Source organism: Heloderma suspectum, chromosome 1 (assembly GCF_057233095.1).
Source record: "Heloderma suspectum isolate Gila_16-S chromosome 1, 16-S_ref, whole genome shotgun sequence".
In the NCBI taxonomy this organism is placed as follows: domain Eukaryota; kingdom Metazoa; phylum Chordata; class Lepidosauria; order Squamata; family Helodermatidae; genus Heloderma; species Heloderma suspectum.
In genome coordinates, this window is record NC_139458.1 from 72846892 (window position 1) to 72859571 (window position 12680).

Here is a 12680-nt window from a genome sequence, read left to right on the forward strand (position 1 = left end):
CTGCCGGAAGCGGACAGCTGTCCCAAGACTGATGAGCCCTAAACAACAAGAGCAGCTGGCGCTTGCATGTGTGGCTTTGTTCTTTCTCTGGAGCATGATATTCAGACTGCTTGTGTGGTTTCCAAATTGTTTGAGTGAAGAGAGAGACAACAAAATCTCGAAGAGAGCCAAGAAAAAAAGATACTTCTATATAATTGCTGTTGCTGTGCATTTATCTCCTTGGCTGAAGCTTATACAATTCGTGACTATTAGGGAAAAAAACATGTACAGGAGCCCCTAGAAACCAGCTTCAGGGTTAGATGATTATGTCATACCTCATGTATTGGTCCTAGTACTGTGCTGGCTTTACAAAGAACGAAACAGGCAAGCCCAAGCAGAATAATGGTTTGGTGTATAATAAGAGCTGTGTTCATGTTCCTATGGCCCCCCACTCTTTCCTACAATGGGAACCTGGCCATCCAATGGATGCAAAGAGTGGCCAATTTGACAGAACAACAGAATTGTGGGGTATGCTCACACGTACCACGTACTAGCAGGGTACATGTGAGCATACCGGTGTGCTGATGACTCCTATTCCCTTTGGGCCAATTTATCACACCATGATCACTGCAAATTGCACATGGGCCCAGGCTGGGTACAATCACATAGATGAATATCTGGCCCTTGTTGCCCAAACGAGGGTTTGGTGTTGAGAAATTAGAAAAGGAGCAATAAGTTTGTAAGAAAGAGTTATTGTGAATGGACCATTGGGGGTGTGGGGGAGACAAAGAAGGAAAAATACTCCTAAATGGCACCGAGTGTGCATATAGATTCAGAACCTTTTTAGAACCTGAAAATCTCACAAATTCACCACAGGAATGCAATGCTGGCCATACATACATAATTACATGGGAAACAGCAGTCAGACAGTGAAGGAGTGTTCACACAATCTTACCTGGGGAAACTGTTTCCCAAGCAGAACAAGGGTCACAGCCCCAGCACTTTGGGTTGTGGAGAGCCCTTTACAGAAACTTATGAGTTCCTTCATTGACCAAGTGCAAACTGGCTTGCAGATGAAGGTCAGTATTTTTTATATGACACCTGGGCATATAAGAAGCTCCCTACTGGGTGGTGGGGAACTTGTTGTGTAGCATGGCTAGTCCAAAGCATAAGAATGGTTTCCGCCCTTCAGTCTGGTCAACACCAAAATAAACAAGACCTTAGTGAAGCTTGCAAAACATGAGAAAATGTTACCAACACTATGAGTAAGATTAATTTAATTAGTTGTTCTGCTATGGAGACAATATGCTTTGTGATTGGAGATGAATGTCGTGTGTTTGTGAACTGCTCCTTAGAAGTGGTAAATGCCCAAGTTAGTAATGCCCTGGAGCATGCTGCAAAAAGACAGGAGATAACACATTCCCAAGGATTCTGGTCAAGCAGAAGAGTGGCTTGGCTGGCTGACCAGTTGGTTACCCAACTAGCTGAGGTGGCTCAAGCCTCTTCTAAAATAGATTCTGGCTGGGTTCCTGTTGTTGCTACTCCTGTTTGTTTGGTTCCAGTTGTGTATGGCATGTGTTTTTTGTTGTGTAAAAAGAACAAAGGGGGCAAAAGAAGAAAAAAACGTTTCTGCAAAGGAGATGAAAAGCATGATCATGAGGGAGTTAGAGACTGAACAAGAATAGAAAGATGAAATCCCAAAGCTAATGGAAATCCAGGTATGTGAGTCCGAAGAGTGGACTCAAATGGGCGAACTGTCATGGCTGTAATGGACATTCAGCTTTGGCCAAAGAGACTCCATTTTAAGTTAGTGGCCATAATAAGATTAGGGTAAGAATGCAAGGCAAGAATACTTATTGCAGACTTAGCTTAATGCAGGAGGTGAAGAATAACAGGATGTAGTTTGTGGGTTTCTCTAGTTTCCTACAGAGCTTGTGGTTAAGCTAGTGTTTTCCTGTCAGCTGTCGCAACCTTTACAAAGCTATGTTTGATTTTAATCAAGAGATGTAACACATAGATTGCTTTATATGATAAACTGCAATGATGGATAGCAAATACAGGAGGGGGGTGCATGGAGGAATGTGGTTCAGCGTACATTGTTATCACCTATATCAGAGGGTTGGAATTCTGTTCTAGGTCACTCAAAAGTTTGAGGTGATTTGATACTCCATCCTGAATAAAGCTTTTGCAAGTGCAGACTGTGTTAGTGCAGTCCTTGAAAATCCAGCTAAGCCACTGACCATGACAGTGTGAAATAAAATAAGGAGATTTGCAGACTCTATATTTTATGATGATGATGACTAATTGTTTTAAAAATATGTCACCCAAATCCATCTTTACAATTGACCCTTTGGAAGGAAACAAGGGTGGCCACATGCTTCTTTGGGTTCCACACTGCCTTCCTGGAAGAATACTCACCTGCTCAGTCCTGTTCAGGTGAGTTTTGAAGATACACAGTAGTCTGCTACTTCCTTGTTCCCAGTGGGCCTAGGGAATCTGAAACCATCACATCTCCTAATGGAGACTAATTTGCATGTCTGTAAACCGTCTTCCGCCATATCATCTTAAGACTCTGACTATGCAGACATGGCTTCAACATCAAGTCAGCCCCTCACAACCCCCACCCCCTTTTTGTTCTTGCCTGAGGAAGAGATCTGGAGATTTCAAAAACTTGCACATTTTTGGTGACGTTTGAGTTGGCCTAATAAAGGTTTATACTAATATGGATTTTGGAATTTTTCTTATGGCTAACATGGCTACCTTTGCTCTTTTTTCCTCATGTGTATATGTGTCTTCTAGAATAATTAAGGGTGCAGTCCTATGGGGATAGGTGTCCGCCTCTGAACTTGGCGGTGACCACCTATCCAATGCAGGGCAGGAGAAGCGCGGAGGGGATTGTCCCCTCCACACTTCCGTTGCCTTGCATTTGCAGCTATTAGCCGCGGGAAGGTGGAACTGGGGAAGCGGCTGCCGGATGATGCGTTGTACCAGCATTTCCGCCTTCCCTGCCCTGGAATGCCCCTTGCAACACCCCATTTTCACTGCTCCGCGCTCCTCTTCCAAGCGCAGAGTGTGGGGCCATTCTGAGCTGCCTGCAAGGGAGCACAGGAGTGGGGGAAGGTTGGTTCTCCGGGAACCAACCTATCCTATGGCCGTCTAGCTGCTGACTAGTGGCCTTGGGGATGCGCCCTAAGGGTTCTATCCTATGCATGCATAGACAGGAAAAAAGCCCTACAATTCCCAGCATTCCCCAGCCAGCATGCTGGGAGTTGTAGGGGTTTTTTTGTTGTTGTCTAAACATGCATAGGATTGCGCCCTAAGAAATTGAGTAACTGTTCTTTGCTGACACAAAAAGGGAAATCTTGGTCCCTTGTAAAACGTTTGAGAACATCCATCAAAAGAAAAGAATGTCAAACTACTAAAAAAAATCAGTGACTCTTGAGAAGAAAAAGAGGATATGCTATAACAGACACCTCTTGTTTTTTGCGGGAGCCTGGTTACTCCTAGAAGAAATTGCCAGGCATTTTGAAGAACTTGAAATGCCACCATGTACGTAGTACAGAGAAGTCTGCCTTGGAGACTACACCTCAAGTCCCTGATATGCAAGACAAAGCTAGTATTAACATAAACTCAAATGAACATAAAATTTGAGTGGACAAACACGAGCCCCTTTGGGTTTGGAAGATTATGCCAACACATAGATGTTTGATTTGTATGCTTTCGTTTCGAAGGGAATGTTCTAGGATTGGGTATACGGCACCTACAGTACTGAGAATATAGCACCTCCAGCCTGTAAACGGGAGATGGGTCTGTAAGCAATATTTATTGCCTGCTTAGTTGTTCTGTAAATTATCTTTTTGTTATGTCCAGAGAAGGATCTGAAAGTCCAGTTATGTAGCAAATCACAGAGGCAGAAAAACGTGTTTCTTAAATCTGTGTTTATATTAGCCTATCTGTCGGGAGGCGGGTCTGGTCTCCTCAACCCGCAGCCTCCCGCCTGGACACGCTGAATCAGTTTTTTAAAAGGGGGGACACAAGAGTGACAGTAAAGCACTTCGGTGAACCCCCGCACTGTGGCTGCGGAAGGTAGAGCCAGAGCTTGCGAGCCGCTCGTTTTCACCAATAAACACCTCCTGCGGAAGCGGCCAATGCGCTGTGGCTCTAAAGTGGGGGTAGGGAAGAAGGCGGGGGTTGTTGGGCGGGTGACAGCTCGCTCGGCTCGGCCGCCAAGAAGGAACTGAAGGGAGGAGGATACAGGAAGCTGGCCGGGGCTGGGCTGGGCTGGGCTGGGCTGAGGAAAGGGGCGCCCCGAAGCCCTGAGGCGCGGTTTCCCCCCTCGGCGGCGGGGGCGGCGGGGGCGGCGCGGCGACCAGCGGCGAAAGGCCCGAGCTCGGGGCTGCGGGGCGCGAGAGGAGGACGAGGGCTTCCCGCCTCAGGCGCTGTGGCGTGAGTCTCAGGAGGGGAAGGAGCTGCCTGCCTGCGCCGAGGGGTCGGTGGGAGCGGGAGGAGCGAGCGAGCTCGCGGGGGAAGAGCAGCGGCAGCGCCGAGTCGGCCCGCGTGCGCGGGGGAGCGGAGTGCCCGGGAGGGCTGGGCGCGGGGGAGAGGGAGGCGCGGAGGGCTGAGTGCCGGAGGGGCTGGAGCGCTCGAGGCGCCGGAGGAAGGGGCTGGGCGGGCGGGCGGGCGGGAGCCTCTGCCCCCCTCCTTTATCGGAGGGAATAGGCGGCAGAGGGGGTAAACGAGAGGCTGAGCCCCAGGATGAACCCCGGGCGAGGAGGCAGTGAGCGACTTGTAGCACTAGGCCAGGCTATCCTTGGTCTGCTTAGGTATTTCTGAAGGAATGCTGCCAGCTGGTTTACTGGCCTCTAAGCTGCCCCACAGCCCCTGCTATTTCAGTACTGCTTATCTGAATCCTTTTGCCGAACACTTTCTTTACAGCCCAAGAGGGGTGTTTGATTTTTTGTTTTGTGGCTTTCCATTGCAGAGACACAAGCAGAAAACAAGCGAGTAGGCCTTTCAGAGAAATAATAGTAGTACATAATGGTAAAGCAATAGCTTTCACAATATACTTTAAAAATGAATACTTTTACTCTTCACAATATACTTTTTAGCTGGAGGTCCATGGCTCTGCTCCTTCTCCTTGTTGCCTGCCTTCTCCAGGTAATGACTAGTGGCAAAAGCAAGGAGAAGGAGCAGCAGCTCCCACTTGCTTTGCCATCTCCTTCAAGGTAGTGGTGCAAATTGGGGAAGAGCCAGGGAATGGGTAGTGGTGACAGTGGCAAGGAGGTGGGCCCTGTGCATCTCTCAAGGGAACCCCCAAATCTGAAGCTGACACTGGGTTCACAGCCTCTATATCTTCATGCTGATGAGTCCAGTGTATAGTTTGAATGCTTGATAAGCTGCAGGCTTTTCTATTGCACTTGTTCCAGTATTGGTCCATTCATTATTTTTTCTTAGTCAACTAACATCAGGGCTTTTCCTGCTCTTTCCTCTTAAAGCCTTTGACAACATTATCCTCCCAACACATGGACACACAAACAGTGACATGGAATTTATGAAAAATACAAGTGTATCAAAACCAAATGTAGAGAATGATTCTTCAACTGTGTATGGATTAGGTCTTCGAGAGCTAGTTTTCTATACATATATATATCAAAACCTGCAGCTTTTGTTTTAAGCATACCAATGTTAAACTTCTTAATGCTTATCTCCAAGAGCGGATTTGGAGACATCAACCAAACTTGTCTGGAAAAACTTCTCACATTCACCAAAGGTCTTCCTGGAGATAAAAGTTATCGAAGGGCACAATCCTATGTATGTTTAGACAGAATGGAAGTGAATGGTGCCCATTCATTGTTACTAATGAACTTACAAAATGGATTTTTTCCTATGGAAACAGCAGGAACTGGAAAAAATTCACCCCACATCACTGAACAGCAACTGGAAAAATGATAAAATAAAAATGTGCATCCATTCATTTAAGAGCAGACCAGGTCTTTAAGGTCTGTTAAAAAAAACAGAGAAGAAGCTACGCACATATCCTGTATGGCATTCTACAAGAATGAGGCCATCACAGAAAAGGCCGTATCACTTATGCCCATCATCCTAATAGATATCTCCACCATCCTAATAGATCTTACTGGCAGGCACATGAATAGGGCCTCAGTTTAAAGGTGATCACTACCACTTTAAATTGGGCCTGGAAGAACACTGGCCATCAGCACAGTGGTACAGAATCATTGTTATATGTTCTGATCACCTAGCCCCTGCAACCATCTGGGCAGTGGCATTCTGAACCAACTGAAGCTTCTGACCCAACTATAAAGGCAACACCACATAGAGCATATCACAGTAGTCTAGACTGGATGTAACTAGGGCATGGATAATTGTAGCAAGGTCCAGTTTCTCCCCCCTTCATGGATCACTGCCTTGTTGTGGCGAAGGGGCTTGCGTAACTCAGTGAAGCCATAAGCTATGCAGTGCAGGGCCACCCAAGATGGACAGGTCATGGCAGAGAGTTCTGACAAAATGTGGTCCACTGGAGAAGGAAATGGCAACCCACTCCAGTATTCTTGCCAAGAAAACCCCATGGAACGTATCACAAGGCTAAAAGATATGACGCCGGAAGATGAGCCCCTCAGGTCGGAAGGTGTCCAATATGCTACTGGGGAAGAGCAGAGGGTATTTCCAAGTAGCGCCAGAAAGAGTGAAGCGGCTGGGCCAAAGCCGAAAGGACACTCAGCTGTGGATGTGTCTGGTGGTGAAAAGAAAATCCGATGCTGTAAAGAACAATATTGTTTAGGAACCTGGAATGTCAGATCAATGAATCAAGGTAAGCTGGAGGTGGTCAAACATGAGATGGCAAGATTGAACATCGACATCTTGGGAATCAGCGAACTAAAATGGACAGGCATGGGCGAATTTAATTCAGGTGACTATCATATCTACTATTGCGGGCAAGAATCCCTTAGAAGAAATGGAGTAGCACTCATAGTCAACAAAAGGGTGGGAAAAGCAGTACTGGGGTACAATCTTAAAAATGATAGAATGATCTCAGTACGAATCCAAGGCAAACCATTCAACATCACAGTAATTCAAGTCTATGCCCCAACCACTGAGGCCGAAGAAGCTGAGGTTGATCTGTTCTATGAAGACCTACAACACCTTCTAGAACTAACACCAAAAAAAGATGTCCTCTTCATCATAGGGGATTGGAATGCTAAAGTAGGAAGTCAAGAAATCACCGGGATAACAGGCAGGCATGGCCTTGGTGTACAAAATGAAGCAGGACAAAAGCTAATAGAGTTTTGCCAAGAGAACATGCTGATCATAGCAAACACTCTTTTCCAACAGGACAAGAGGTGACTCTACACATGGACATCACCAGATGGTCAATATCGAAATCAGATTGATTATGTCCTTTGCAGCCAAAGATGGAGAAGCTCCATACAGTCAGTAAAAACAAGACCTGGAGCTGACTGTGGCTCGGATCATGAGCTGCTTCTTGCAAAATTTCGGCTTAAATTGAAGAACGTCGGGAAAACCACTAAACCGTTCAGGTATGACCTAAATCATATCCCTGATGAATATACAGTGGAGGTGAGGAATAGATTTCAGGGATTAGACCTATAGACAGAGTGCCTGAGGAACTATGGACGGAGGTCCGTAACATTGTTCAGGAGGCAGCAACGAAATCCATCCCAAAGAAAAAGAAATGCAAGAAAGCCAAGTGGCTGTCTGATGAGGCTTTACAAGTAGCTCACGAAAGAAGGGAAGCGAAAAGCAAGGGAGAAAGGGGAAGACATATCCAACTGAATGCAGAGTTCCAGAGAATAGCAAGGAGAGACAAGAAGGCCTTCTTAAATGAACAATGCAAAGAAATCGAGGAAAACAACAGAATGGGAAAGACTAGAGATCTCTTCAAGAAAATTGGAGATCTCAAGGGAACGTTTTGTGCAAAGACGGGCATGATAAAGGACAAAGAAGGCAGGGACCTAACAGAAGCAGATGAGATTAACAAGAGGTGGCAAGAATACACAGAAGAACTATACAGGAAAGATCTGAATGTCCCTGATAGCCATGATAGTGCGGTCACTGAACTTGAGCCGGACATCCTAGAGAGTGAAGTCAAGTGGGCCTTAGGAAGCATTAGTAACAACAAAGCTAGCGGAGATGACAGTATTGCAGCCGAGCTATTTAAAATCCTAAAAGATGATGCTGTTAAAGTGCTGCATTCAATATGCCAACAAATCTGGAACACTCAACAGTGGCCACAAGACTGGAAAAGGTCAGTTTACATTCCAATTCCAAAGAAGGGCAATGCCAAAGAGTGTTCAAACTACCGCACAATTGCGCTCATTTCACATGCCAGCAAGGTGATGCTCAAAATCCTACAAGCTAGGCTTCAGCAGTATGCGAACCGAGAACTACCGGAAGTACAAGCTGGGTTTCGAAGAGGCAGAGGAACTAGAGATCAAATCGCCAACATTCGCTGCATCATGGAGAAAGCAAGAGAATTCCAGAAAAACGTCTATTTCTGCTTCATTGACTACGCTAAAGCCTTTGATTGTGTGGATCACAACAAACTGTGGCAAATTCTTAAAGTGATGGGAGTACCAGACCACCTTACCTGTCTCCTGAGAAACCTGTACGAGGGTCAAGAAGCAACAGTAAGAACCAGAGATGGAACAACCGATTGGTTCAAAATTGGGAAAGGAGTATGACAAGGCTGCATATTGTCACCCTGCTTATTTAACTTATATGCAGAGTACATCATGAGAAATGCCGGGTTGGATGAATCAGAGGTCGGAATTAAGATTGCTGGGAGAATTATCAACAACCTCCGATATGCAGACGATACCACCCTAATGGCAGAAAGCAAAGAGGATCTAAAGAGCCTCTTGTTGAGGGTGAAAGAGGAGAGTGCAAAAGCTGGTTTGAAACTCAACATTAAAAAAACTAAGATCATGGCATCTGGCCCCATCACTTCCTGGCATATAGAAGGGGACGAAATGGAAGAAGTGACAGATTTTACTTTCTTGGGCTCCAAGATCACCGCAGACGGTGACTGTAGCCATGAAATTAAAAGACCTTTGCTCCTTGGGAGGAAAGCTATGGCCAACCTAGACAGCATAGTAAGAAGCAGAGACATCACCTTGCCGACAAAGGTCCGTCTCATCAAAGCTATGGTTTTCCCAGTAGTAACGTATGGCTGTGAGAGCTGGACTATAAGGAAGGCTGAGCGCCGAAGAATTGATGCTTTCGAACTGTGGTGCTGGAGAAGACTCTTACGAGTCCCCTGGACTGCAAGGAGGTCAAATCAGTCCATCCTAAAGGAAATCAACCCTGAGTGCTCATTGGAAGGACAGATAATGAAGCTGAAGCTCCAATATTTTGGCCACCTAATGCGAAGAGAAAACTCCCTGGAAAAGACCCTGATGCTGGGAAAGACTGAAGGCAAAAGGAGAAGGGGACGGCAGAGGATGAGATGGCTAGATAGCATCACGGATGCAATGAATATGAACTTGAGCACGCTCCGGGAGAGAGCGCAGGACAGGAAGGCCTGGCGTGCTATGGTCCATGGGGTCACGAAGAGTCGGACACGACTGAACGACTGAACAACAACAACCAGTTTCTCCAGATAGGAACGCAGCTGGCAAATCTGTCAAAGCTAGTAAAAGGCAGTCTTGGTAAGCAATACCATCTGCGTCCAGCAGAACCTCCAAGTTGTGTGCTTGGTTCTTTACGGGAAGTGCAAGCCCATCCAGTCTCCAGCCAGATCAGCAGGTTTTCTCACCTGCAGTACTGTCTTATCTGGGTTAAGCCTCAGCTTGTTTGCCCTCATCCATCCCATAACTTCCTCCTGCTGGTTCATGGTCCTTAGGACTATAGTTCCCATTGACCTCTGTATTCAGTGCAGCAGAAGGGCAGCTGAAAAGAGAAGAATAAAACAAGCAGAGTTGTTTCAGAAGCCTGCAAAAGCGGCTTGCACGAATCCTTGGTAATCACATCTTAGTCTCCATCAGGAGGGCTTGAAACTGAATCCTACAGGGAAGGGAGATGTAATGTTGGGGGTAACAGTGGACGTAGGCGCATGCACTGCAAAGGAGAGAACAGCTCTGATAGCACCCAATAATAGTCTTCAGACACATGTAGGAAGAAAGCCAGACTATGAAGCACATGGTCTTCGATGTCTATATACTAATGCCCAGAGTATGGGAACCAAACAGAACGAACTTGAACTCTTAATACAGCAGGGAAATTATGACTTGATAGGTATAACTGAGACTTGGTGGGATGACTCTCATGACTGAAATACAGCAATTGAAGGATATAACTTGTTCAAAAAGAACAGGAGGAACAGAAAGGGAGGTGGGGTTGCACTGTATGTGAAAAATACATATCTCTGCACAGAAATACAGGAGGAGGAGCTTGGTAGCCCCATCGAGAGCATCTGGATCAAAATAAATGGAGCAAAGAATGAAAGGAACCTGGTGGTCGGAGTCTACTACCGGCCACCCAACCAAGGAGAAGACGAGGATGAAACTTTTGAAAAGCAAATAGCCAATGTTTTAAGGAAGCATGATGTAGTAGTAATGGGGGACTTCAATTTCCCCGATATTTGTTGGGAGACAAATTCTGCAAAACATGGCCCCTCCAGGAAATTCCTGACTTGTGTGTCGGATAACTTCCTCCTACAGAAAGTAGAGAAGGAACTAGAGAATCAGCTATCCTTGACTTGATCCTAACCAACAGAGATGACTTAGTGGATAAAGTAGCAGTTACAGGAACTCTGGGGGAAAGCGACCATGTTGCACTTGAGTTCTTGGTTCTAAGGGAAGCAAAAGCTGAATGTAGTCAAACGCGTACCCTGGATTTTAGGAAAGCTGATTTTAATAAACTCAGAACAATGATCAGTAAGGTCCCATGGCAAGCGACGCTAACAAGAAAAGGAGTCCAAGTTGGGTGGGAGCTTTTAAAAAAGGAAATTCTCAAGGCACAATCACAAACAATTCCAACAAGAAGAAAAAGTGGAAGACAACAGAAGAAGCCAATGTGGCTTCACAAAAAGCTTAGGGATGACCTGAAAACAAAAAAGGACACATATAGGAAGTGGAAAGAAGGCCAAGTAACGAAGGAAGAGTACAGGCAGGTAGCACAGAATTGCAGGGATGGTGTCAGGAAGGCTAAAGCTGAGAACGAGCTGAGGTTAGCGAGGGATGCTAAAAACAACAAAAGGCTTTCTTCAGCTACATGCATAGTAAAAGGCAGAGGAAAGAAATGGTGGTTCAGCTATTAAATAAGGATGGCAAAACGATAACAGACAACAAAGAAAAGGTAGAGGTGCTCAATTCCTACTTCTCCCAAAAGAGGATCTATGAGCCCCCTGGCAAAGGCGAAGTGCAGGCTGAAGGGGCAGGATTGCAGCTTGAGATCGATAGGCATATGGTCAAGGAACACCTAATTACTTTGAATGAGTTCAAATCTCCAGGGCCAGATGAACTGCATCCTAGAGTAATAAAGGAACTGGCAGAAGAACTCTCAGAACCACTGTCTATTCTCTTTGAGAAATCATGGAGGATGGGGGAAGTGCCAGATGACTGGAGGAGGGCTAATGTTGTCCCTATCTTCAAAAAGGATAAAAAGGAGGAACCTGGAAACTACAGACCAGTCAGTCTGACATCAATCCCAGGGAAAATTCTGGAGCAGATGATAAAGCAATCCATCTGGAAGGACCTTGAAAACAATGCCGTGATTACTTGAAGCCAACATGGATTTGTCAAGAACAAGTCGTGCCAGACGAATCTGATCTCATTTTTTGATGAAGTAACCTCCCTTGTGGACCGTGGGAATGCTGTAGACATCATATACCTCGACTTCAGCAAAGCTTTCGACAAAGTGCCCCGTGATATCCTGATGAGCAAACTAGCTCAAAGTGGGCTAGATGAAACAACGATCCGGTGGATCCACAGTTGGCTACAGAATCGGACTCAAAGAGTGCTTATCAATGGGACCTTCTCAAACTGGGGAGAGGTAACGAGTGGGGTACCTCAGGGCTCCTTCCTGAGCCCAGTGCTCTTCAACATTTTTATGAATGACTTGGAGGAGGAGGTGCAGGGAATGCTGATCAAATCTGCAGATGACACAAAATTGGGCGGGATAGCTAATACTTTGGAAGACAGAAACAAAATTCAAAGTGATCTGGATAAACTGGAGCACTGGGCAGAAAACAACAGAATGACATTTAATAGGCATAAATGCCAAGTTCTGCACCTAGGAAAAAGAAACCAAAGGCACAGTTACAAGATGGGGGATACGTGGCTCAACAACACTACAAGAGAGAAGGATCTTGGAATTGTTGTCGATCACAAGCTGAATATGAGCCAACAATGTGATGTGGCTGCAAAAAAGGCCAATGCTCTTTTGGGCTGCATTCATAGAAGCGTCGCTTCCAAATCCCAGGAAGTACTAGTTCCCCTCTACTCAGCACTGGTTAGGCCTCATCTGCAGTACTGTGTCTAGTTCTGGGCACCACACTTTAAGAAGGATGCGGACAAACTGGAGAGGGTTCAGAGGAGGGCAATGAAGATGATCAGGGGACTGGAAACAAAGCCCTATGAAGAGAGACTGAAAGAACTGGGCATGTTTAGCCTTGAGAAGAGAAGACTGAGGGGAGACATGATAGCGCTCTTCAAGTAGTTGAA

At 45.9% G+C, this 12680-nt stretch overlaps 1 protein-coding gene across 5 annotated transcripts in view; it reads left to right on the plus strand.

Moving 5' to 3' along the window:
• The first annotated feature begins 4252 nt into the window (after nucleotides 1–4252).
• Nucleotides 4253–12680, plus strand: part of SNAP23 (synaptosome associated protein 23) — a 32357-nt gene continuing 23929 nt past the window's right edge. For 4 of the 5 annotated variants that reach the window (XM_084846741.1, XM_084846721.1, XM_084846732.1 and 1 more), the window contains exon 1: nucleotides 4253–4425. The gene's annotated coding sequence lies outside the window, so the exon portion shown is untranslated. Of the gene's footprint in view, nucleotides 4426–7329; nucleotides 7536–12680 lie in introns of those variants that run through there. The other variant, XM_084846751.1, reaches the window with a different exon arrangement.